Raw genomic sequence first — 23,284 nt, 5'->3', positions numbered from 1 at the left:
CAAAGAAAATATTTTACGACAAACCGATAAATTATTTTATTGAGCATTATTCTCCATTATTTTGATGTTTCCAACTCTGAAGGTGTTTGGGATAAAACTTGATTAATTTAACCCTTGCATGACTGAAAGAGGACACAAAGGTGGTTCTTGCGTTTGAGGCAGCAGAAGTCTGCAGCAGGGTGATGCCATCCGGTTCGAAATCCGTAGGTGCCCGCCCTAAAAAGTGCGCATGCTCCGGGTTGGCGCCAAGGCGCGGGACTGCTGCTCTCTCTGTTTGTTGTCGTTCGCCTGACTGAGGTCAGTTGACAGGACTCACCACGGGGAGGTCGATAACATGAGCCCCACACAAAGGTTGACTATTTTCTTATTATATTTCAAGAAATTTGATTTTTTTTGAGCAAATTAACAGTTTTCAGAATTGTAGTAAAATAAAGTTTAAGAAGACCAATTCTTAAACATTCATTCCATTTTCAGTCTAATGCTCAGAACATTTCCTCCATTTTCTGGTTGGAGTCAAGTTTGGTCTTGTTTGAATATCTCACAGTTAATACTTTGCATTATTCCATAGACTGTGAGCCAGTAGAGAGTAAGCCCTCCTCCTTGAGCAAAACTCAAAGTGCCCGAGAACTCAATCAGTCAGGCAGCATCCACAAAGGGAATAGACTTGCGACGCTTGGGGTATGATTGCAATCCCGATTGGGATTTCAGGTTGGAATCCTCCTTCAGACTGTCTGAATCAGTCTGAAGTAGGGACCCGGCCCGAAACATCTCCTGTCCATTCCCTCCCTAGATGCTGCCTGACCCACTAAACTCCTATCTCTTCGCATTTCGCTCAAGATTCCAGCATCTGTAACCTCTTTTTGTCTCCAAGCCCTCGTCTTTCCTGCCTTTACCAATTTACTCGTTATGTTTGCCTTTTTCTATCCAGGATGGATTTATGTATGTACATGCAGTTTGTTCACTGGGGCCTTTGGTAGCTGAGAGATGGTGGCTGAGACCTGTCCATCTCTCTGGGGTCATCCACCTAGAGAGAGATGAGTAGGAATGGGGAAGAGAGGAACAAAGAACATTTACGTTGGACAACCATGGTGCCAATTTGGATGAACACTTTGCATTCAATCACCTCTCACATTAAATCTCCATCCCAATCCCTCAGTCGCCTCTGAAACCATTCGGAACAAGCCCAATGTGAACTTGACCATTTCATCTTCTGTCTAGGCATATTATAGCTCCTGGAACTTTACAATGAATTCAGTAAATTACAATTTGTATCAGAGCTCATGTGCAGTCATCCTCTATTGGTGTCCAGTATTTCTCTCCACAGCTGTTGCCTGATCTGCTGGGTAATTCATTTTTCTAAACCTCTTCTTTCCTCATTTTTCACACTCGGGTTTGGCCTCAGTTCAGCTGCAATTAGCTAATCTTCTCCAAAACCTCTCAGCCAACATCAGATCAATTTGTGTTCTTCAATTTCTTTTGATCACCACTCTATCACAGTTATTTATTGTTTCACTCTAATCACCCCCCCCCCTCCCCCCGCCCCCCCCCCCCCCACCCATTCTCTGAAATGTTGTACCATGTTTTGATTTAATTTAAGGATCATCGGCCTGAAACAATAAATCTGTTTCTTTTTCTCTCTGCAGATGCTACCTGACCTGTTGAGCATTTTCTGTTTTTATTTCAAGCTTGAATCCATGCAGCTTTTTTGCCCATCAGTTGCTGAATATAATGAAAATGTCTTATGCTCAATTATTTTAGCGATAATGTCCTTTGTGTATTAAGTGCCCATCCAACCTTGAGGATAAAGGGGCTTAGATTATTGATCTTGTAAACATCCTCTGGAAGAAACCTCGAGCACGCAGCTTGGATTTTTAGGAAGAGGTGCACAAAAGATGCACCGAGTCTCTTGTCCAGAGTAGGTGAATCGAGGACCAGAGGACATAGATTTAACAGGAAGGGGAAAATAATCTGAGGGGTAACTTTTTCACACAAAGGGTGGTGGGTGTATGAAACAAGCTGCCAGAGTCGGTAGTTGAAATATTGGCACAATAAATGTCAGATTTGCAAACACATTATGCACACAAAGCAAATGTGTTCAAAGTTTGCGCAATTTTTCATTAAAGTTAACCTAATGGACTTTTGCAAATAGTATTTCTCATATTTCAAAGCTCTTAATCCGGAGCTACCATAAAACAAAAAAAATGTTGAGAGGTTTTCGTACAACAGAGTAGTTGGGGCGGCATGGTGGCGCAGCAGTAGAGTTGCTACCTTACAACACCAGAGATCCGGGTTCGATCTGGACTACAGATGCTGTCTGTACGGAGTTTGTACTTTCTCCCTGTGACCGCGTGGGTTTTCCCCAGGTGCTCTGGTTATCTCCTACAATCCAAAGACGTGCAGTTTTGGCTTCGATTGTAAATTATCCCCAGTGAGTAGGATTGTGTTAGTGTATGGGGATCGCTGGTCGGTGTGGACTCAGTGGGCACAAGGGCTTGTTTCTGCACTGTATCTCTAAAACTAAACTAAAATGAAAGATTAAATGGAAGAAGTTTATTTTGCATGACCTGAAATAGAATGCTGATTTTGGGACTTTATATAAATTTTAATGAAATGTCCTCACTCTCCAATACATGAAAGCTTAATGGCATGTTGGCCTTCATAACGAGAGGATTTGAGTAAAGGAGTAAAGAGGTCGTTCTGCAGTTGTACAGGGCCCTGGTGAGACCACATCTGGAGTATTGTGTGCAGTTTTGGTCTCCTAATTTGAGGAAGGACATCCTTGCTACTGAGGCAGTGCAGCGTAGGTTCACGAGGTTAATCCCCAGGATGGCAGGACTGTCATATGGGGAAAGATTGGAAAGACTGGGCTTGTATTTACTGGAATTTAGAAGGATGGGAGGGGATCTTATAGAAACGTATAAAACTATAAAAGGACTGGACAAGCTAGATATTCCCAATGTTGGGGGAGTCCAGAACCAGGGCCACAGTCTAAGAATAAAGGGGAGGCCATTTAAAACTGAGATGAGAAAAAACTTTTTCACCCAGAGAGTTGTGAGTTTGTGGAATTTTCTGCCACAGAAGGCAGTAGAGGCCAATTCACTGGAAGAATTTAAAAGAGAGTTGGATAGAGCTCTAGGGGCTAGCTGAATCAAGGGATATGAGGAGAAGGCAGGCACGGGTTACTGATTGTGGATGATCAGCCATGATCACAATGAATGGCGGTGCAGGCTCGAAGGGCCAAATGGCCTCCTCCTGCACCTATTTTCTATGTTTCTATGAATGAGTTTGTGCACCTCACCGTAAGGTTGGTTCTTGTCAAGTTCTGCTTCACTTACACCTGTGCTTTTTATTGGCATTATATTAGAATTAGCATTCTGTTCTTGTTGCTTTGGCTCTTCTATTCCAGGAAAGTTAGTAATTTATTTAGCTGCTGCTATTTCAGTTATCTTCTCCTGTTTTATTATTGAGCTTATTCCGCGTGCTTGAAAGATTACAATTACATGCAATAATGTATTCCATGTGAAAACATTTTTTTACATGGGCCCTGTACTATTTACTAATAAATGCTCTTTAAATCTTTTGCATTCTGATGAAATACAGTGCTGCATCTCTGAGCAATCTCTGTTCTCTTCATCCTATGAGGATTCCAGTATTTATTTTCTGTCGGGCATTTTTTCTACAGAAAGCACTAATGTATGATTTTGCACAAAATTGATGTTCTGATTTATGTAAAGCAAAGGAACTTTTCTCCAGGCCCTATTGTTTTGACAAATTGATAATTCTGAACTCTTGTTACTCCTCTAAGATTTGCTCTCATAAATCTATACAAATCTCTCCCTGAAACCAGAGTGACGGGGAGAATTTGATAACAGCTGCTCCTGGCTCTTCCCCAAACAGCAAGAGCTGGCCTGTGAGTTGAAAAAAATCAATTATTACTTTTTAAAGAGTAATACCATTACAATCAAATCTCTGGCATTCTCCCGTTAGATCACTCCAGCAATTTCACTGTTTTAACACCTCCCTTTAAAACCTGCCCTCATGCTTCCTGATGTGATTCTGTCAAATTCTGTTTAATGTTCATCTGTGAAGTGCCCTGGGACATCTTAATGTAACTACAAGTGCAGGGTTTTATTGTTTATGGTGTGAATTCTTGGAGATTTATTGGCTTGATGCAGTTCCATCAGTGTTCTCATTTAAAACTGTACTAGTCCATCAGTAAGATTTCCTTCACTTGCTCTGCGAAGAATGTTTGAATAATCAGCAGTCTAATTTGCTTTAATAATCTTAATTATACTGGATGGCAATATCTGGGGTGGCTCGTAATTTACTCTTTCACGCAGTCACACTCATGACTTCTCCAGCCAATGTGAGTGTAATCTGTCCCCTTAATTGTTTGTTCTGCCCTCTAAGGAAATGGGCCCATATTTACTGCAGTTTGGAAGAATGAAAGGCAGTCTCATGAAATGCATAAAATTCTTTGGACTTGACAGCAGAAGGTCTGCGTTCTGCTGCCAAGTCTCAAACAATGAAACAATCATGGCGGCACGGTGGTGCAGCGCTAGAGTTGCTGCCTTACAGCGCCAGGGGCCCGGGTTCGATCCTGATTACGGGTGCTGTCTGTACGGAGTTTGTACGTTCTCCCCCTGGACCTGCGTGGGTTTTCTCCGGGTCCTCTGAGTTTCCTCCCACACTCCAAAAAAGTTCAGGTTTGTACGTTAATTGACTTGGTAAAATTGTAAATCGTCCCCAGTGTGTGTGGGATAGTGTTAGTATGTGGGGATTACCGGTCGGCGCGGACTCAGTGATCCCAAGGGCCGGTTTCTGCGCTGTAGCTCTAAACTAAACTAAACTAAAAAATGAATGGGACAATAATAAATCTAAACTGAAACCTAAAGTTCCTTCCAATGCACATTAGCACAGCAAATATTCATCTGCTGGGCTAGGCTTCTAATACAATTCAGGCAAATTACATTTTTCTCATTATCCTCGAAAATTGCTTTTGTTAGTTTGTGTTGAGCAGGTGAATAAACTGTCAGTAATTTAATAGTTATTTAATCTAGGGATTTGGCAATCTTTAGTTTGTTGTAATACATTTGAGAAATTCTTGCTAAGTAATAAACAAGCTACTTGTAAAGTTCTTAGGGGATGGAACAGGTATACCTCCAAATGCTAATTTCAAAATATGTTTCCCCTGAATAGTATATCAAATACTTTTACACTGTTATTTTTTGTTTCAGTTACGCAGTGCAGGCGAGATGAAATTCTTTCTAATGAGCTTATTTGTAAATTGTAACATATTGTTAGATGAGCTTGTGATTTTACAATGATTCATTTTTTTTTTTTTAAACAAACCGGCATACTATTTATCGATTACCATCAGTGATATTAAAAATAAACAGGTACAGTCACTCATGATACTATCAGAGAAAGTAACAGATAGATGTTGCAATATCAATTTCCCTATTTTGATCCAAACTTAATATCCTTTAAGCAGTAAACATTGCCAAAATTAAAAGCGGTAAAGCTATTTACTGCCTTACATCGCCAGAGACCTGGGTTCGATCCTGACTACGGGAGCCTGTCTGTACGGTGTTTGTACGTTCTCCCCGTGACCTGCGTGGGTTTTTTCCGAGATCTTCAGTTTCCTCCCGCACTCCAAAGACTTACAGATTTGCAGGTTAATTAACTTGGTGTTAAATGTAAAAATAATTGTCCCTTGTGTGTGTAGGGTAGTGTGAATGTGCAGGGATCGCTGGTCGATGCAGACTCTGTTGGTCGAAGGGCCTGTTTCGACGCTGGATCTCGAAACTAAACTGAACTAAGCAAAACTTGGTGGAGCCAATCAACGCTTGCTGTAGAATAAATGAAATTTTACTTCATATCTTTTAACTTCATTAATGACAGATTACTTTGCGTGTGATTTGGTAAAAATGTAGAGGTCAGTAGGTTTGTTAAATCTTGTGAATGTTGGGATCAGTGATCAGACACCTTAAATGGTGAATATTGAGGATAGAGAAAGATGAAAGATGAAATGTGGTAAATCAAATTAGTTACAAAGGTGGTGATGGCTTCTGCTGCCCATTTGCTTCTGAGACTTGGACTGCCTCCAGAATAGAGCTCAATGCACTGGTGAAGTACTATGAAATGTAATGTTCCGAACCTTCTCTTTGTGGATTAGGAGCATTGTACGGAGATAATGTAAGTATCTTCTCGCAACCTAATTATCTCAGCATTGAGGCTCTATTGGACGGACAGGCCCGCGGTGGGTCCCTATTCTTCTATCCAGCACACTAGGGACAATTTACAGAATTCAATCAACCTACAAACCTGCATGTCTTTCAAATGTGAGAATTACATTATTTGGAATGTAAACTATCCCAAGGTTTAAGAAACAGGTACATGGATAGGACAGGTTTGGAGGGTTATGGACCAAGCTTAGGCAGATGGGACTAGTGCAGCTGGGACATGTTGGCCGGTGTGGATAAGTTTGGCCGAAGGGCCTGTTTCCACGCTGTATCACTCTATGAAACCGGAGAAAACCCACATGGTCACAGGAAAAAGGCTCAAATTCTGTACTGACAGCACCCGTCGTCGGGATTGAACCCGAATCTCTGGCGCTGTAAGGCTGCAACTCAACCGCTACTTCACTGTGCTGCCCTATAAAAATGTAACAATCCGAGGAATGATTTAGTGAGGTGCGAGAATGTAGTTGAATTTGTTTCCTTTTTATGGGCCTCCCAAGGTTGATTGACATGTCAGGGTCATTAATTGCATCAGTGCACAGTCCTCGCTGCAAGGTTTACCAGCTATAATCCTCTGCTGGGAATTTAACTTGTACATTTGCAAGACAAATCAGCAGTTTCTCGGTACTGATTTGGACTTTGGTGTAAAGGGCCTGTCCCACTTATGCGATTTTATTCGGCGTCTGCCGGTACCCGGCATAGTCGCAACAAGTCGCTGAAAATGTTTAACATGTTGAAAATCCGGCGGCGACCAGAGAAAGGTACGACTCTTTGGGTGACGACTCACGACCATACAGGCGTCACCCCGGGGTCACCTCGGTTTCTGGTCGCCGATGGATTTTCAACATTTTGAAAACTTTCGGCGATCTGTTGCGACTATGACAGGTACCGGCAGTTGCCGAAAAAATTGTGTAAGTGGGACAGGCCCTTAATCCCGTTTTTATGAGGCTAGCAGTAGAATCATGCTCACGGCATAACTCTTGCTGAACACTTTTATTTGCACACAGACAATGGAGTGCACATTAATTCACTGTCACCGTTCTGCAGATTCCTCCCCAGTCATGTTAAAGGGATCTTCAAAGGTATACCATAAATGTACCATTGAAAAACACATTATTTTGTGCTACGAATTCAAGGATTTGTCTTTGACTAAGTAGTGAATATGGGGATAAATTTATTGACTAAAATGCTCATTGTTTATTGAGTGACGAGTGCCCAGGCATGCGTCAATTTTAAAATGTTGGCGTTTGCTTTTAAATCACATGTTGATACATAGATACATAGAAAATAGGTGCAGGAGTAGGCCATTCGGCCCTTCGAGCCTGCACCGCCATTCAATATGATCATGGCTGATCATCCAACTCAGTATCCCGTACCTGCCTTCTCTCCATACCCCCTGATCCCTTTAGCCACAAGGGCCACATCTAACTCCCTCTTAAATATAGCCAATGAACTGGCCTCAACTACTCTCTGTGGCAGAGAGTTCCAAAGATTCACCACTCTCTGTGTGAAAAAGTTTCTTCTCATCTCGGTCCTAAAGGATTTCCCCCTTATCCTTAAGCTGTGACCCCTTGTCCTGGACTTCCCCAACATCGGGAACAATCTTCCTGCATCTAGCCTGTCCAACCCCATAAGAATTTTGTACGTTTCTATAAGATCCCCTCTCAATCTCATAAATTCTAGCGAGTATAAGCCAAGTCTATCCAGTCTTTCTTCATATGAAATTCCTGACATCCCAGGAATCAGTCTGGTGTACCATGACACCCAGGTCTCGCTGCATCTCCCCTTTTCCTAATCGGCCATCATTTAGATAATAGTCTGCTTTCCTGTTTTTGCCACCAAAGTGGATAACCTCACATTTATCCACATTATACTGCATCTGCCAAACATTTGCCCACTCACCCAGCCTATCCAAGTCACCTTGCAGTCTCCTAGCATCCTCCTCACAGCTAACACTGCCCCCCAGCTTAGTGTCATCCGCAAACTTGGAGATGTTGCCTTCAATTCCCTCATCCAGATCATTAATATAAATTGTAAATAGCTGGGGTCCCAGCACTGAGCCTTGCGGTACCCCACTAGTCACTGCCTGCCATTGTGAAAAGGACCCGTTTACTCCTACTCTTTGCTTCCTGTTTGCCAGCCAGTTCTCTATCCACATCAATACTGAACTCCCAATACCGTGTGCTTTAAGTTTGTATACTAATCTCTTATGTGGGACCTTGTCGAAAGCCTTCTGAAAGTCCAGATACAACACATCCACTGGTTCTCCCCTATCCACTCTACTAGTTACATCCTCGAAAAATTCTATAAGATTCGTCAGACATGATTTACCTTTCGTAAACCCATGCTGACTTTGTCCAATGATTTCACCACTTTCCAAATGTGCTGCTATCCCATCTTTAATAACTGACTCTAGCAGTTTCCCCACTACCGATGTTAGACTAACTGGTCTGTAATTCCCCGTTTTCTCTCTCCCTCCCTTCTTAAAAAGTGGGGTTACGTTTGCTACCCTCCAATCCTCAGGAACTACTCCAGAATCTAAAGAGTTTTGAAAAATTATCACTAATGCATCCACTATTTCTGGAGCTACTTCCTTAAGTACTCTGGGATGCAGCCTATCTGGCCCTGGTGATTTATCGGCCTTTAATCCATTCAATTTACCCAACACCACTTCCCGACTAACCTGGATTTCACTCAGTTCCTCTATCTCCTTTGACCCGCGGTCCCCTGCTATTTCCGGCAGATTATTTATGTCTTCCTTAGTGAAGACGGAACCAAAGTAGTTATTCAATTGGTCCGCCATATTCTTGTTCCCCATGATCAACTCACCTGTTTCTGACTGCAAGGGACCTACATTTGTTTTAACTAATCTCTTTCTCTTCACATATCTATAAAAACTTTTGCAGTCAGTTTTTATGTTCCCTGCCAGTTTTCTTTCATAATCTATTTTCCCTTTCCTAATTAAGCCCTTTGTCCTCCTCTGCTGGTCTCTGAATTTCTCCCAGTCCTCTGGTATGCTGCTTTTTCTGGCTAATTTGTACGCATCATCTTTTGCTTTGATACCATCCCTGATTTCCCTTGTTATCCACGGATGCACTACCTTCCCTGATTTATTCTTTTGCCAAACTGGGATGAACAATTTTTGTAGTTCATCCATGCAGTCTTTAAATACCTTCCATTGCATATCCACCGTCAACCCTTTTAGAACTAATTGCCAGTCAATCTTGGCCAATTCACATCTCATACCCTCAAAGTTACCTTTCTTTAAGTTCAGAACCGTTGTTTCTGAATTAACAATGTCACTCTCCATCCTAATGAAGAACTCAACCATATTATGGTCACTCTTGCCCAAGGGGGCACGCACAACAAGACTGCTAACTAACCCTTCCTCATTACTCAATACCCAGTCTAGAATAGCCTGCTCTCTCGTTGGTTCCTCTACATGTTGGTTTAGATAACTATCCCGCATGCATTCCAAGAAATCCTCTTCCTCAGCACCCCTGCCAATTTGATTCACCCAATCTATATGTAGATTGAAGTCACCCATTATAACTGTTTTGCCTTTGTTGCACGCATTTCTAATTTCCTGTTTGATGCCATCCCCAACTTCACTACTACTGCTAGGTGGCCTGTACACAACACCCACCAGCGTTTTCTGCCCCTTAGTGTTTCGCAGTTCTACCCATACCGATTCCACATCCTCCAAGCTAATGTCCTTCCTTTCCACTGCGTTAATCTCCTCTCTAACCAGCAACGCTACTCCACCACCTTTTCCTTTCTCTCTATCCCTCCTGAATATTGAATATCCCTGGATGTTCAGCTCCCAGCCTTGGTCACACTGGAGCCATGTCTCCGTGATCCCAACTATATCATAATCATTAATAGCTATCTGCACGTTCAACTCATCCACCTTATTGATGGTGGCCATTTGTTGTATCTTTGTAAAGTTGCAATATTACAGGAGGGCATTGTGTGCCATATGTAAAACAACATTGATTTCTACATGCGAAACAGACTATTTGCAACTGAGGAAGCAATGTCAGGTGACTCAGAGTTTCATTTACATCTCTTCCAACCTTGCCTACTGCATTTGGAGTTTCCAATATGGCTTCCGCCATATTTTGCATCCCCACCCATCTCCCCACCTCTCTTTTCCAGCTTTCTCCCTCTACTTTCAGACCGAAGAAGGGTCCCAACCCAAAACATAATTTCCTCCACAGATGCTGCCGGACCCACTGAGTTCCTCCGACACTTAGTTTTTTATCCAAGATATATTGGCCCCAACAGTGTCAGCAGTGATAGAATGCAGTTAGGCTCTGAAGCCCAACAATAGCTTGTGATTGGATGTTGTCTAATCTCACAGCTAACAATAATCATGTAGGTGAGTTTCTAGGTGGCCCCAATAATGGAATCAATTTTGTCGGGAAAGATCATTAATTATTGTGGACGAGAAACGCTATAATGCAAACAGTATTGAATTTGAAATGGAAACCATGCCAGCTTTTCCTCTCTCTGAAGTTTCTGAACATTAAATTGTAATTTTGTTTCCATGTTACAAAATAATTAATAGGCCATCGTGAAAAATCATTGCCTCCAGTTGATAACTGGGATTAAAATAATAGGTAGCTTGGTGTCCCACTATGTGCTGTGCGGATAGCCAAGAAATATCTCTGATACATCAAAAGTGCTCTAGAGAGCAACTCACCGATGTCTATTCAGTAATGGATGGAGTCATTCTGTTATCTATTTTCATTTCCATTTGTTGAAAAATATTTGCCTTTCATTTTCCTTTTCCTTAATGTATTTGAAGTCAGGTAATCCAATCTCCTTTGAGTCTGCTCCATTACTGAGACCCATTAACACAGTGAAGTGCATCAGTTGAAACAACAAATCTATGTTGCAGAGAGGTATTGTTGTATTTTAATAGTTAGCCTTAGTTATTTTTCTGAATCGCTGAAACTAGTTAACAGGAATTGTATCCTTACTCTCACAGTCATAGAGTCATACAGCGTAAAAAGCAGCCCTTCAGCCCAACTTGCCCACAAGATCACCCCTCATCCTCCTGTGCTCCAAGAAATAGAGTCCTGGCCTACTCAACCTCTCCCTATAGCTCAGACCCACTAGTCCTGGCAACATTCTCATAAATCTTCTCTGTACCCTTTCCAGCTGGGCAACATCTTGCCTATAACATGGTGCCCAGAAGTGAACACAATACTCTGAATGCGGCAAAAACAAAAGCATTATAATATATTTTGCCATTATGTTATGAATTTTGCCTTTAAATATTCAGATGAATACCCTTCCTTAATCATGTGATAGGAGCAGAATTTGGCCATTCGGCCCATCAAGTCTACTCCGCCATTCAATCATGGCTGATCTAACTCCCCCTCCTAACACCATTCTCTTGCCTTCTCCCCATAACCCCTGACACCTGTACTATTCAAGAATCAATCTATTTCTGCCTTAAAAATATCCATTGACGACCTCTGTGGCAAAGAATTCCATAGATTCACCACCCCTGACTAAATACATTTCTCCTTTAATTCTGAGGCTATGACCTCTAGTCCTAGACTCTCCCACATAATTGTATATGTTTAAGGTAGACAAAAAATGCTGGAGAAACTCAGCGGGTGAGGCAGCTTCTATGGAACGAAGGAAATAGGCAACGTTTCGGGCCGAAACCCTTCTTCAGACTGATGTGAGGGTGGGGGGGCAGGAAGAAGAAAGGAAGATGTGGAGCCAGTGGGCTGAGGGAGAGCTGAGAAGGGGAGGATAAAGTAAGGACTACCTGAAATTAGAGAAGATGAGGTTGGAGGAGGTGCAGGTGAACCTCTGCCTCACCTGGAAAGACTGCTTGGGTCCTTGAATGGAGTCAAGGGAGGAGGTAAAGCGACAATCCTATATGTTTAAGGTACAGTTGTGTTTCAGTGAGAGATGAGAGAAATCTTGCACTTTTTAAAATCAGTGACATTAAGTTAGTGTATTCTATCGACACTCTTTGCCACCTAGACGAAGTTGAGCAATTTGAACTGCGTGTAATTGGTCGTCAAACAGTCTCCAGTCTATTGATCTTTATCGTGTGGTGTCCATTTCCCACCACTGTATATCCTGAGCTGCTTGAAAATAGATCAGTTATGTAAAAGTATTCAGGTATCAAATGTTAGGGCAAGAGGTTGCTAATTCCGTTGTTTGGGTAGAGGTTAAATCAATACAAATCATGAAAGGATTCTTTTCATCATGCAGGGAGTAATAAATGAATAAGACAACATGTGCTATTTAAAGCTGGTAATTTGAGACCTTTAAGTAGAAAAGCTTTGGAATTGGGTTAAATGTACAAGACTGAGTTGGGAATGCTGTGAGCAAAGTAAGTTATTTAGAGCGTAGAAAAGAACGTTGCTCCATCTAAGATTCTGACTAAACCACCTGTGTAATTTTAGTCTGTACTGAAGTTCGTTGAAGATCTCTAATATTTACTTTTTTTTTTCTCTTGGTCGTTTTTGAACTCTGATGTTCAGAATTATTAATCAACTTGCACTAGGACCATTTTTCACCGTGGGAGATCCCAACATCTTAAAATATATTTTTGTACCGCTTTTAACCTTTTGAATTTAACAGGCTATTCATCCCAACCCGGTCTATGTTGTGCTTTTTGACACAAAAAGCTGGAGTAACCCATTGGGTCAGACAGCATCTCTGAAGAAAAGGAATAGGTGACGTTCCAGGTCGAAACGTCACCTATTCCTTCTCTCCAGGGATGCTATCTGACCCGCTGAGTTACTCCAGCTTTTTGTCTCTATCTTCAGATTAAACCCCCTTCCGCAGACCCTTCCCACACATATGTGGTGCTTATATTCTATTCAAGCCACCTCCCAAAGAAAGTGCTGTAAAATAGCTTCTCTCTGTAAACGGATTCCACCTTTTACATTAGCATGCCTGCCTCACAGCATATGGCAAATTTAGTTGCCAGTTGTATCATTGCCAATATCTGCTGCACGTATTCACTGTAACAGGAAATGGTTCTCGTTACTGTGCTTGGAGTAAATGGAGGAGCGAACTCTCGGGATGTAACCTCACTTTTTCCATTTATCGTTATATCCGTGGATATTTTTAAGGCAGAGATAGATAGATTTTTGATTAGTACGGGTGTCAGAGGTTATGGGGAGAAGGCAGGAGAATGGGGTTAGGAGAGAGAGATAGATCAGCCATGATTGAATGGCGGAGTAGACTTGATGAGCCGAATGGCCTAATTCTACTCCTATCACTTATGACCTTATGATCTGCATGCATTTGGATTTTAAATAAGAGGTCATTTCAATCCCTCTTTGAATGCCTGATGGAAACATTCACTTTCACAGCTTAACACAAATTTGTATGCCTCATTTATTTAATGGTGCATTAAGTGTGACGGAATCCGTAATTCTTTTGGAAGTCAGCAATCCTAATTGCTTTCTCATATTCACGTTGTCCATATTCTATGCATAAAACTTTTTTTTCTTCTTACCTAGTTCTTGCTAGTTTTTCCAAAGTTCTATGCTGTGTCATAGAACTAGTAATCTAGTGATTCAGAAAGCTTCCTTGATATATGAACCTAGACTGTGAATGTAATTTCATCATGATGTATCACAGTTATGCTTCCCCAGTGTAATCGGAATCAATTCTCAGCTGAGTAATTGGAAGTTTAGTTGCATTTTGCTGTTTATGTCGCCCAACCCTCAGTTTAGTTTAGTTTATTATTGTCACGTGTACCGAGGTACAGTGAAAATCTTTTTGTTGTGTGCTTCTCAGTCAGCGGAAAGACAATACATGATTACAATCGAGCTATTTACAGTGTATTGATACATGATAAGAGATTAAAGTCTAGTGCAAGATAAAGCCAGCAAAGTCCAATCAAGGATAGTCCAAGGGTCACCATTAAGAAGATAGTAGTTCAGGAGTGCACTCTGGTTGTGGTAGGTTGATTCAATAAATGAATGAGTAAAAATAAATAAATGAAACTTGAATGTAATGTGGCAGCACAGCAGTCGGCATGTCCAAAATCAGCTGACTACACTCAAGTAGTAAACTAACTGGAGGAAAAAAATGAACAGCTGGAGCAACTCAGTGGTCAAGCAGCATCTGTGGAGGGAAAAGGATGTTCAGCGCATCTGGTCACTATCCTGCATCAGGAAAGGGGAGAGAGCCAGTATGAGGGGGGTGAGGCAAGTGACACATGCATCCGAGTAAGGAGCGGTTAACGGCAGATGGAGCTAGATGGGTGAAGGAAGGGTTGAGATACCCACAGAGGCTGGGAGGAGATAGGCGGGGACAACAAACGGTTGCAGATGATTCCATCCTCCATAATCTGCAGCCTTTTTATAGAGAATACAAACATCATTTATCCAAAGACGGTTTATTGATTGTCCTGCTGGTTAGACTCTTAAAACGACAAGTAGATTTGCCAAATACTATTTCCCTTTCATAAAATTATTAACGTCCAGCTGATTGTATTGTGTTTTCTCAATACCCAATTTTTATGTCCTTAATGGATTCTAGCATTTGAATAACAAACATTGTTATCTGTTTAATTTCCAGTTCATTCTTTATTTAATTGTTATGTTACATCCCTTATTTACCAATCGACTGGAGCTGTGCAAGATTCTGGGGGATTTGGGAAAATGGAAAGTAATGCATTCACAGTTTCTGTTTTAAACCCCAGGAGTGATATTCAAGTACTTTGTCTCATTGACTCTTCCTGTACATCTTCTTGCCTAATTACATGAATTTGCCCGCTCATTCAACTTCCTGTGGTTTTGCTTCCAGTATTTTTATTAGTGAGATGGAGCACAAAATGTCTGCTTAAAGACTTTTGCCACTTTCATTCACTTTGCTTCTTGGATCTTGGGTTTTAATGCTTGTTAAACTTAGAGATACTGCGTGGAAACAGGCCCTTCGACCCCACCGAGCCCACGCCGACCAGTGATCGCCGCACACAAACTATCCTACACACTAGGAACAATTTACAAATTTACCAAACCAATTAGTGTACAAACCTGTACGTCTTTGAAGTGTGGGAGGAAACCGGAGCACCCGGAGAAAACCCACGCAGGTCACGGGTAGAACGTACAAACTTTGTGCAGACAAGCACCTGTATTCAAGATCGAACTGGAGTCTCTGGCACTGTAAGGCAGCAACTCTACCGCTGCGCCACCATGCTGCCCATTTCACTGCTTGTGAGTTCTATAAGTGGCTAGGGAGAATATGAAACAGTCAGGCAAGTGGGGGATTGCATTTTGGGTTCCAGCCATCTAGAGTTCAGTCAGCAGCAACGGATGTCAGAAGCAGGCGATGTTTGCTCTGCATGCACTGCACTAGCAGTGATGACGCTTGGGGAAGATAGCATCACAGTTAATGCACTATTAAATAAATGGGGCGTCTAAGTTTGTGTAATTCTTTGAAAGTGAATGTTTACAGGTTTCAATAAAGCTTGTTAAATATTTCATTTCCTCACCTTTTTTACCATCAGGATGTTGCCAGCAAGGTCAACATTCATTGCCCAGTCCAGATTGCTCTTTGGAAGGTGATGATCTTCCTTTGGGCATAATATGCACAACCACTGGAGTGGATCCTGTGGGCTGTATTGTAGATCCGGCAATATGATTCATTGACTTGACTTGGAGGAGAACATGCAAATGATATGTACCAATGTGCCTGTTGCCCTTATCCATTGTGGTAGAGTATGCAGACTTGGGAGGTGTTATTGGTGAGGACAACAGACCTTCATGGTCAGATCAAGATCCCTGCCGTTACTATAACTGGGACATAGCAATGGCGCCAAACTGGTGACTCTGTATACGGTCTCAGTGTACTACTGCTATACACTTGTACTGTATCTGAGATGCTTATCTAATATGTGTAGGAAGGAACTGCAGATGCTGGTTTAAACCAAAGATAAACACAATAAGCTGAAGTAACTCAGTGGGACAAGCAGCATCTCTGGAGAGAAGGAATGGGTGACGTTTCCCATTCTTAACCTATTCCTTCTCTCCAGAGATGCTGCTTGTCCCGCTGAGTTACTCCAGCTGTTTGTGTCTATCTTATACTTATCTTACATGTATTCAAGTGCTTATAGATACATAGATACATAGAAAATAGGTGCAGGAGTAGGCCATTCGGCCCTTCGAGCCTGCACCGCCATTCAATATGATCATGGCTGATCATCCAACTCAGTATCCCGTACCTGCCTTCTCTCCATACCCCCTGATCCCTTTAGCCACAAGGGCTACATCTAACTCTCTCTTAAATATTGCCAATGAACTGGCCTCAACTACCCTCTGTGGCAGAGAGTTCCAGAGATTCACCACTCTCTGTGTGAAAAAGTTTCTTCTCATCTCGGTCCTAAAGGATTTCCCCCTTATCCTTAAGCTGTGACCCCTTGTCCTGGACTTCCCCAACATCGGGAACAATCTTCCTGCATCTAGCCTGTCCAACCCCATAAGAATTTTGTACGTTTCTATAAGATCCCCTCTCAATCTCCTAAATTCTAGCGAGTATAAGCCAAGTCTATCCAGTCTTTCTTCATATGAAAGTCCTGACATCCCAGGAATCAGTCTGGTGAACCTTCTCTGCACTCCCTCTATGGCTATAATGTCCTTCCTCAGATTTGGAGACCAAAACTGTATGCAAAACTCCAGGTGTGGTCTCACCAAGACCCTGTACAACTGCAGTAGAACCTCCCTGCTCCTATACTCAAATCCTTTTGCTATGAAAGCTAACATACCATTCGCTTTCTTCACTGCCTGCTGCACCTGCATGCCTACTTTCAATGACTGGTGTACCATGACACCCAGGTCTCGCTGCATCTCCCCTTTTCCTAATCGGCCACCATTTAGATAATAGTCTGTTTTCCTGTTTTTGCCACCAAAGTGGATAACCTCACATTTATCCACATTATACTGCATCTGCCAAACATTTGCCCACTCACCCAGCCTATCCAAGTCACCTTGCAGTCTCCTAGCATCTCCAGACCAACATGCCCCATCTACACTAGTCCCACCTGCCTGCATTTGGCCCATATCCATCTAAACCTACCCTATCCATGTACCTGTCCAAATGTTTGTTTTTACTGTGCAGTAATTGTATTTCACAAGTAAACTCTGCAAACTTCCACCTTCCTCTGTCTACTTGGTAATTATTCCCCATGAGAATACGCATGGGGCAGTGGATGGAGCTGACCAAAAGTAATCAGGTAGTTATCTCAACTACCTCCTTCGGCAGCTTGTTACATACACCCACCACAATCTGTAAAAAAAAAAGCTACCCCTCAGGTTCCTATTAAATCTTTCCCCCCTCACCTTAAACCTATGTCCTCTGGTTCTTGATTCCCCTCCTCTGGGCAAAATGTGTATCATGATTTTGTACAAAATCAACCCTCACCTTCCTGCACTGCAAGGAATAGAGAAGCCTGTGCAAGGAATACACCAGTCTGTGCAAAATACTTTACTATTAAATTGCAAGTTGGAGGCAACCTGGGAACTAATGCGTGTACTTATCTGTGGTTGTGCTTATTAGAGTATGATTTTACTGGATTGTATGCAAAACAAATTCACTATACCTAGGTATATGAGACAATAAAATATAATTATCATCACCTTTCCTTAACCCCCGAACCTATGAACAATCCCCATTTTTCAAGTGACCCAAATTAGGATTTTGTTGTCGTAGTATTGAAGAATCGCCCAATTTATTATTTATTTTGGAAAATATCGGGAGCAGAATCATCTTTGGTTTGTCTGGATATTTTCACAGGATGTCATGTTGAATGGTTAAGACAGTTTAACGTCAGATATTTGCAGGAATGCTTTTCAAAGTCTGTTGTTTCCTATCTCAACACAGTCAAGCATATGTAAATAGCATAGCTCCCCACCAGTCAGTTTTATGACTAAGTGGCATTATGATATTTTTGATGGGAAGCAGATTGTGATATTTTTGATTTGCAGCAGATTGATTTACAGCACACTACAAACATAACAAGTTGCTCGCAAAGTTCAGGCTTAAATATATTACGATTTGAGAATTTCAAGATGGAGCAAACTCCTCGCGATCAGCAACAGCTGTGATGATGGCTGGAAGAAGTTTCTGTTTTACTGTTAAGATGTTTAGGATGGCACGGTGGCGCAGCAGTAGAGTCGCTGCCTTACAGCACCAGCGACCCGGGTTCGATCCTGACTACGGGCGCTGTTGTACGGAGTTTGTACGTTCTCCCCGTGACCTGCGTGAGATTCCCCCGGGAGCTCTGGTTTTCTCCCACACTCCAAAGACGTATAGATTGTAGACTGATTGCCTTGGTTAAATTGTAAACCTAGTGTGTAGGGTAATGTTACTGTGCACCGAGTACTCAGTGTGCCGATGGGCCTGTTTCTGCTCTGTATCTCTAAATTAAACTAAACGCTCCAAGCCTGAGAACCTCCTGTAATTCTGGGACGGAAGCACACATAAAATTTAAATTTACACTGTGTATGAAATCTTAACAATATCAGGTGACAATGATTTTCTTACAAAAGGCAACACATGACAGGCAGGTTATACACAAAATGCTGGAGTAACTCAGCGGGTGAGGCAGCATCTCTGGAGAGAGGGAATGGGCGACGTTTCGGGTCGAGACCCTTCTTCTTTCTTACACAGATAGGTTATGGCAGCTATATTGTCTACAGAAGAGTGGGTCCCACCTTTGGGTTGTGTTATCTGGCAAACGCCCTGAGGCTGTGCTTTCCATTTGCCCAGGGTGATCTAAGGTGGCAGATAGGACAACATTGAGATTTAATACTAAGGAGATTTGCTCGGACATGCTTGATTACTCAAAGTACTGATCCGAATGATGTTAGTGTGCTGTGTTTGTCATTCTGTGCAGAATCTATTCCACTAATGCTTCCGCCATCCAAATATAACATCACCTTGTATCAGTAGAAGTCCCAGTGGTAACACTGCAAGGTGCTGCCTTTGATTTGTGAAGGAAGAAGGCAGTACAGAGTTGCTGCATTGCAGACATGTGATGTAACTGCAGCATAATTGGTTGCTTGACAACCAGTCAAAATATTTATCCTGCTTATGGGGATGAGAATTGAACCACTAGTCGAAATTCTTCTGGTTTTTGAGTACAGTTTGATTGGTCTAGTTATTGGTGCGCTGGCATGTATTCAGTACAAAGCATGATGTGATAGAGATTCATTCCCTTGACTTCAATATTTTGTTGTTCTTAGCCCTTTGTTGCAACAAGCCCTTCAGCCTACCAAGTCCACGATGACCTTCGATACCAATGGACCTCCGAGTACTCCTCTGATTATTCCTCCAAGTTTGTGACCTCAAGATCCCTCCATTGCGAGGCTTTGTGGCGTGTTAGGATTTGGTCTGTGTACAATGAATTTTTAGTTTAGTTTATTGTCACGTGCACTGATGTACAGTGTGAAGCTTTTAGTTGTGAGCTAACCAGTCAGCGGAAAAACTATGCATGATTACAATTGAGGTGTCCACAGTGTATAAAGACAGGATAAAGGAAATAACGTTTAGTGCTAGATAAAGTCCAATTAAAGATAGTCCAAGGGTCTTCAATGAGGTAGATCATAGCTCAGGACCGATCTCTAGTTTATTGGTAGGAGTTGCCTGATAACAGCTGGGAAGAAACTGCCTCTGAAGCTGGAGGTTTGCATTTTCACACTTCTGCACCTCTTGTCTGATGGGAAAGGGGAGAAGAGGGAGTGACTGGGGTATGACTCTTTCTTCATTATGCTGGTGGTCTTGCTGAGGCAGCGTGAAATGTCAATGGGAGGAGGTTGGTTTATGTGAGGGTCTGGGCTGCGTCCACAGTTTTCTGCAATTTCTTGCGGTCTTGGATGAAGCTGTTCCCAAACCATGCTGTGATGCATCCCGATAAAATGCTTTCCACGGCGTACCTGTAGAAGTTGGTGAGCATTGTTGGGGACTTGCTCAGTCATCCTGTATTCTTAAGAAGTAGAGGCTTTGGCGTGCTTTCTTGGCCATTGCTTCGATATGGCTAGTCCAGGATAAGTTGCTGGCGATTCTTACTCTGAGGAACTTGAAGCTTTCAACCATCTCTACGTCAGCGGAACTTGAAAGGATTAACTTGAACTAACCTGAATGGTGAACCTTGCTAGGGGTCTCGGTTGGTAATGATATACCCTACCAAAGGATTAAACATTTTTAACTGCTAACTAACAACTCTCATTAAAGTCTCTTCTGCCTGCCAGGTATGGGTACTTACTTACTGCCTATTAAGCCTCTTGGCATGTAGGGCAGCAACGAAGGTCCTCCACTCCTCTCTGTTCTGGGCTAGCTTCTGGAAACTACCCCAGGTCAGGTCCATTGTTTTCATTTCCTAACATCTGTCGATAGCCCTGGAAGTCCATCATGCCCAGTAGTGTTGATTCCTTCAATTGCTGTCTCCATAACATATTTGTTTTACGAGACAGGGTTGTTAGCCCTGTGCTCAAACTCCAACCTGGAGGACCAGTGGATTGCTCTTCGTCTCGCCTCTACCCTTCGACCTGTCCAGCATGGGAGACCCTAACATGAGACGAATGTCCCGCTGGCATCGGTCTAGGGGTCACTGAGACACACAAGCTCCCCGACCACGACAAGGTTACAATCCAAAGGGGAGCGAGGTATGGGTGGTATTGACCTAAACCTCTTGGGCTGGCATTGGTTAATGCTGCCACACACAATGTACTTTCAGCTGCTAGACCTCATTTGCTTGTAGTGATTTTGAAGCTACAATTTCTGCCCTATCCGTTGGCTTTGAAGGTAAATCAATCCGAATGTTATTTCTCACTTTCCAAAATAATTGACCAGTATTGGGCATTGCAATTTCTCTCCAAGAATATGATCTCAATTCTTTCCAAAAGAGATTCCAAGATTTGTTACAAATTGATTGAATTGAATCAATTGAAAGATGCAGCATGGAAACAGGCCGTTCGGCCCACCGAGACCATAGTATCCATTGATGAATCATTCACGCTGGTTCCATGTTATGCACTTTCACATCCACTCCCTTCACGCTAGGGGCAATTTACACAGGGCCGAACAACTTGCAAACCTTGTACCTTGTACATTGTGCCTTCCGAAAAGTCCACCAGAGACTACTAAAAGTTGGACAATTTTTTTATCCTGGACAATTTTTACATTTATCAAGCTGTAAACATCTATAAACCTGTACGTCTTTGGAATGTGGGAGGAAACCAAAGATCTTGGAAAAAACCCACGCAGGTCACGGGGAGAACGTACAAACTGTGTACAGACAGCGCCCATAGTCGGGATCAAACCCAGGTCTCCGGCGCTGCATTTTGCTGTAAGGAAGCAACTCTACTGCTGCGCCATCGTGACTGCCTGTACGTCTTTGGGATGTGGGAGGAAACGTGGGCTGAAAGACCCGTTCCTGTGTTGTACTGTTCTTTGTTCTGTGAATAACGGTCACAGGGTGAATATACAAACTCCACAGACAGACAGCACCCGAGGTCGGGATCAAACCTGGGTGTCTGGCACTGGGAGGCAGTGGCTCTACTAGATGCACCACTGTGCCGCCCCTTGTATCTCGGGATATATTAGACAAGTTGACATTAATAATTTCTCCAGTTACTGACAGTGTACTAACACAAGATGAAGATGCCGAACGCAGACGAATGCCTTCAGACATTCCAATTAGTTCATCCATTGTAGACTTGCTGCAGTAGAAATTGTGTTGGGAAATTGTGGGACACTGCTGGAAACCAGAAGCAGTTCATATTGAACAGTCATTGACCTGAAACTTTGACTCTGTTTCCTCTGTTATAGATGCTGCTTGACCTGCTAAGTATTCCCTGCAGTTAAAATGTAGAAATGAGGAACTACAGATGTGGGCTTGCGGAGAAAATTCAGTTCTTGAGTAACTCAGTGGTCAGACAACATCCCTGGAGAACATGGATAGGTGATGTTTCAGGTCGGAACCCTGCTTTGGGCTAAATACTTTTTTCACGTTCTCCATGGATGCTACCTGACCCGCTGAAATACTTGAGCATTTTGTATCTCACTCCTTTTAAGAGAGTCATGTAGTTGGAAGAGAAATGTTCAGAATGTACTGCATATTCTTTCTGCACAGTTAGAGTTTAACAAACTTTGTGGTGGTAATTAATGAATGTGACATGAAATTCGAGGGAAATATATGAAAAAGATATTTCATTTTTTGTCTGAGGAATGTTAATTTAAAGGGCCTGTCCCACTTTATATGACTTCATCCAAAACATCTGCCGAGTTTAAAGGACCTAAAAAAAAAAAATCAAGATTTTGTTAATCTACGGACTCCTACGACCTTCCCGGTCATATGCTCACGAACTGGAGTGACAGAGGTCACGTGCTGATGTTGACTTAAGCTTTTTTTCCCACTCACCTTGTTTTCTCTGTCCAGCTGCCGGCGAGCTACGAGTACCCACGACTACCTACGACTACCCTCACGGCCTCCTACGGTCTGCCCACGAACTAACTACGAGTAAAAAGCTGCAATTTTTTTCATCCCGACTTTTTTTACTCGTGGACATTTATCACGGGCTGGAAAAAACTTCCCGACTTACCTGATGCCCCGAGTACCTACGGCTAGCATAACGAGCCGCTACTATATATCTACGAACTCCTACGGACTCGTTACGAACATTCTGCGAGTTTGAATCAGGGGAAAACTCGGGAGAATTCGTGAATTGCCTCGTGAAAGTGGGACAGGCCCTTAAGAAAGCGGTTTCTTGCCTTAAACTACTGCAGAACACTGTATTTTACTAAACAATCCAAATGTTATTTCTCTCTTTGTAAAATAAATGATTTTATTGGGTTCTGACCATTCATTTTCAGCATTCTTGCCATCTAGAAAGCTTTGGTTTGTGTTCGGCATTCAAACAAATCCTATGTAGAGACAATGACCAATTCTGGCCTGCTGTGTTTATGTAATTGTGGTTTGAAACATTCTCTGAACCGAAGAAGAGCAGGTATGCTTGAGTAAAGATGGAAGCGGGTTATTGAATTACTGGTCC

General features: G+C 42.4%; 1 protein-coding gene across 1 annotated transcript in view; it reads left to right on the top strand.

Annotated features, from left to right (window-relative positions):
• rptor (regulatory associated protein of MTOR complex 1) overlaps positions 1-23,284 on the top strand; it is a 292,628-nt gene that overhangs the window by 118,608 nt on the left and 150,736 nt on the right. The window lies entirely within an intron of this gene.

The sequence above is a fragment of the Amblyraja radiata genome, chromosome 26 (genome assembly GCF_010909765.2).
Source record: "Amblyraja radiata isolate CabotCenter1 chromosome 26, sAmbRad1.1.pri, whole genome shotgun sequence".
NCBI lineage: Eukaryota > Metazoa > Chordata > Chondrichthyes > Rajiformes > Rajidae > Amblyraja > Amblyraja radiata.
The sequence above is the reverse complement of the archived record's forward strand: the minus strand, read 5'-3'. Positions and strand labels throughout refer to the sequence as shown.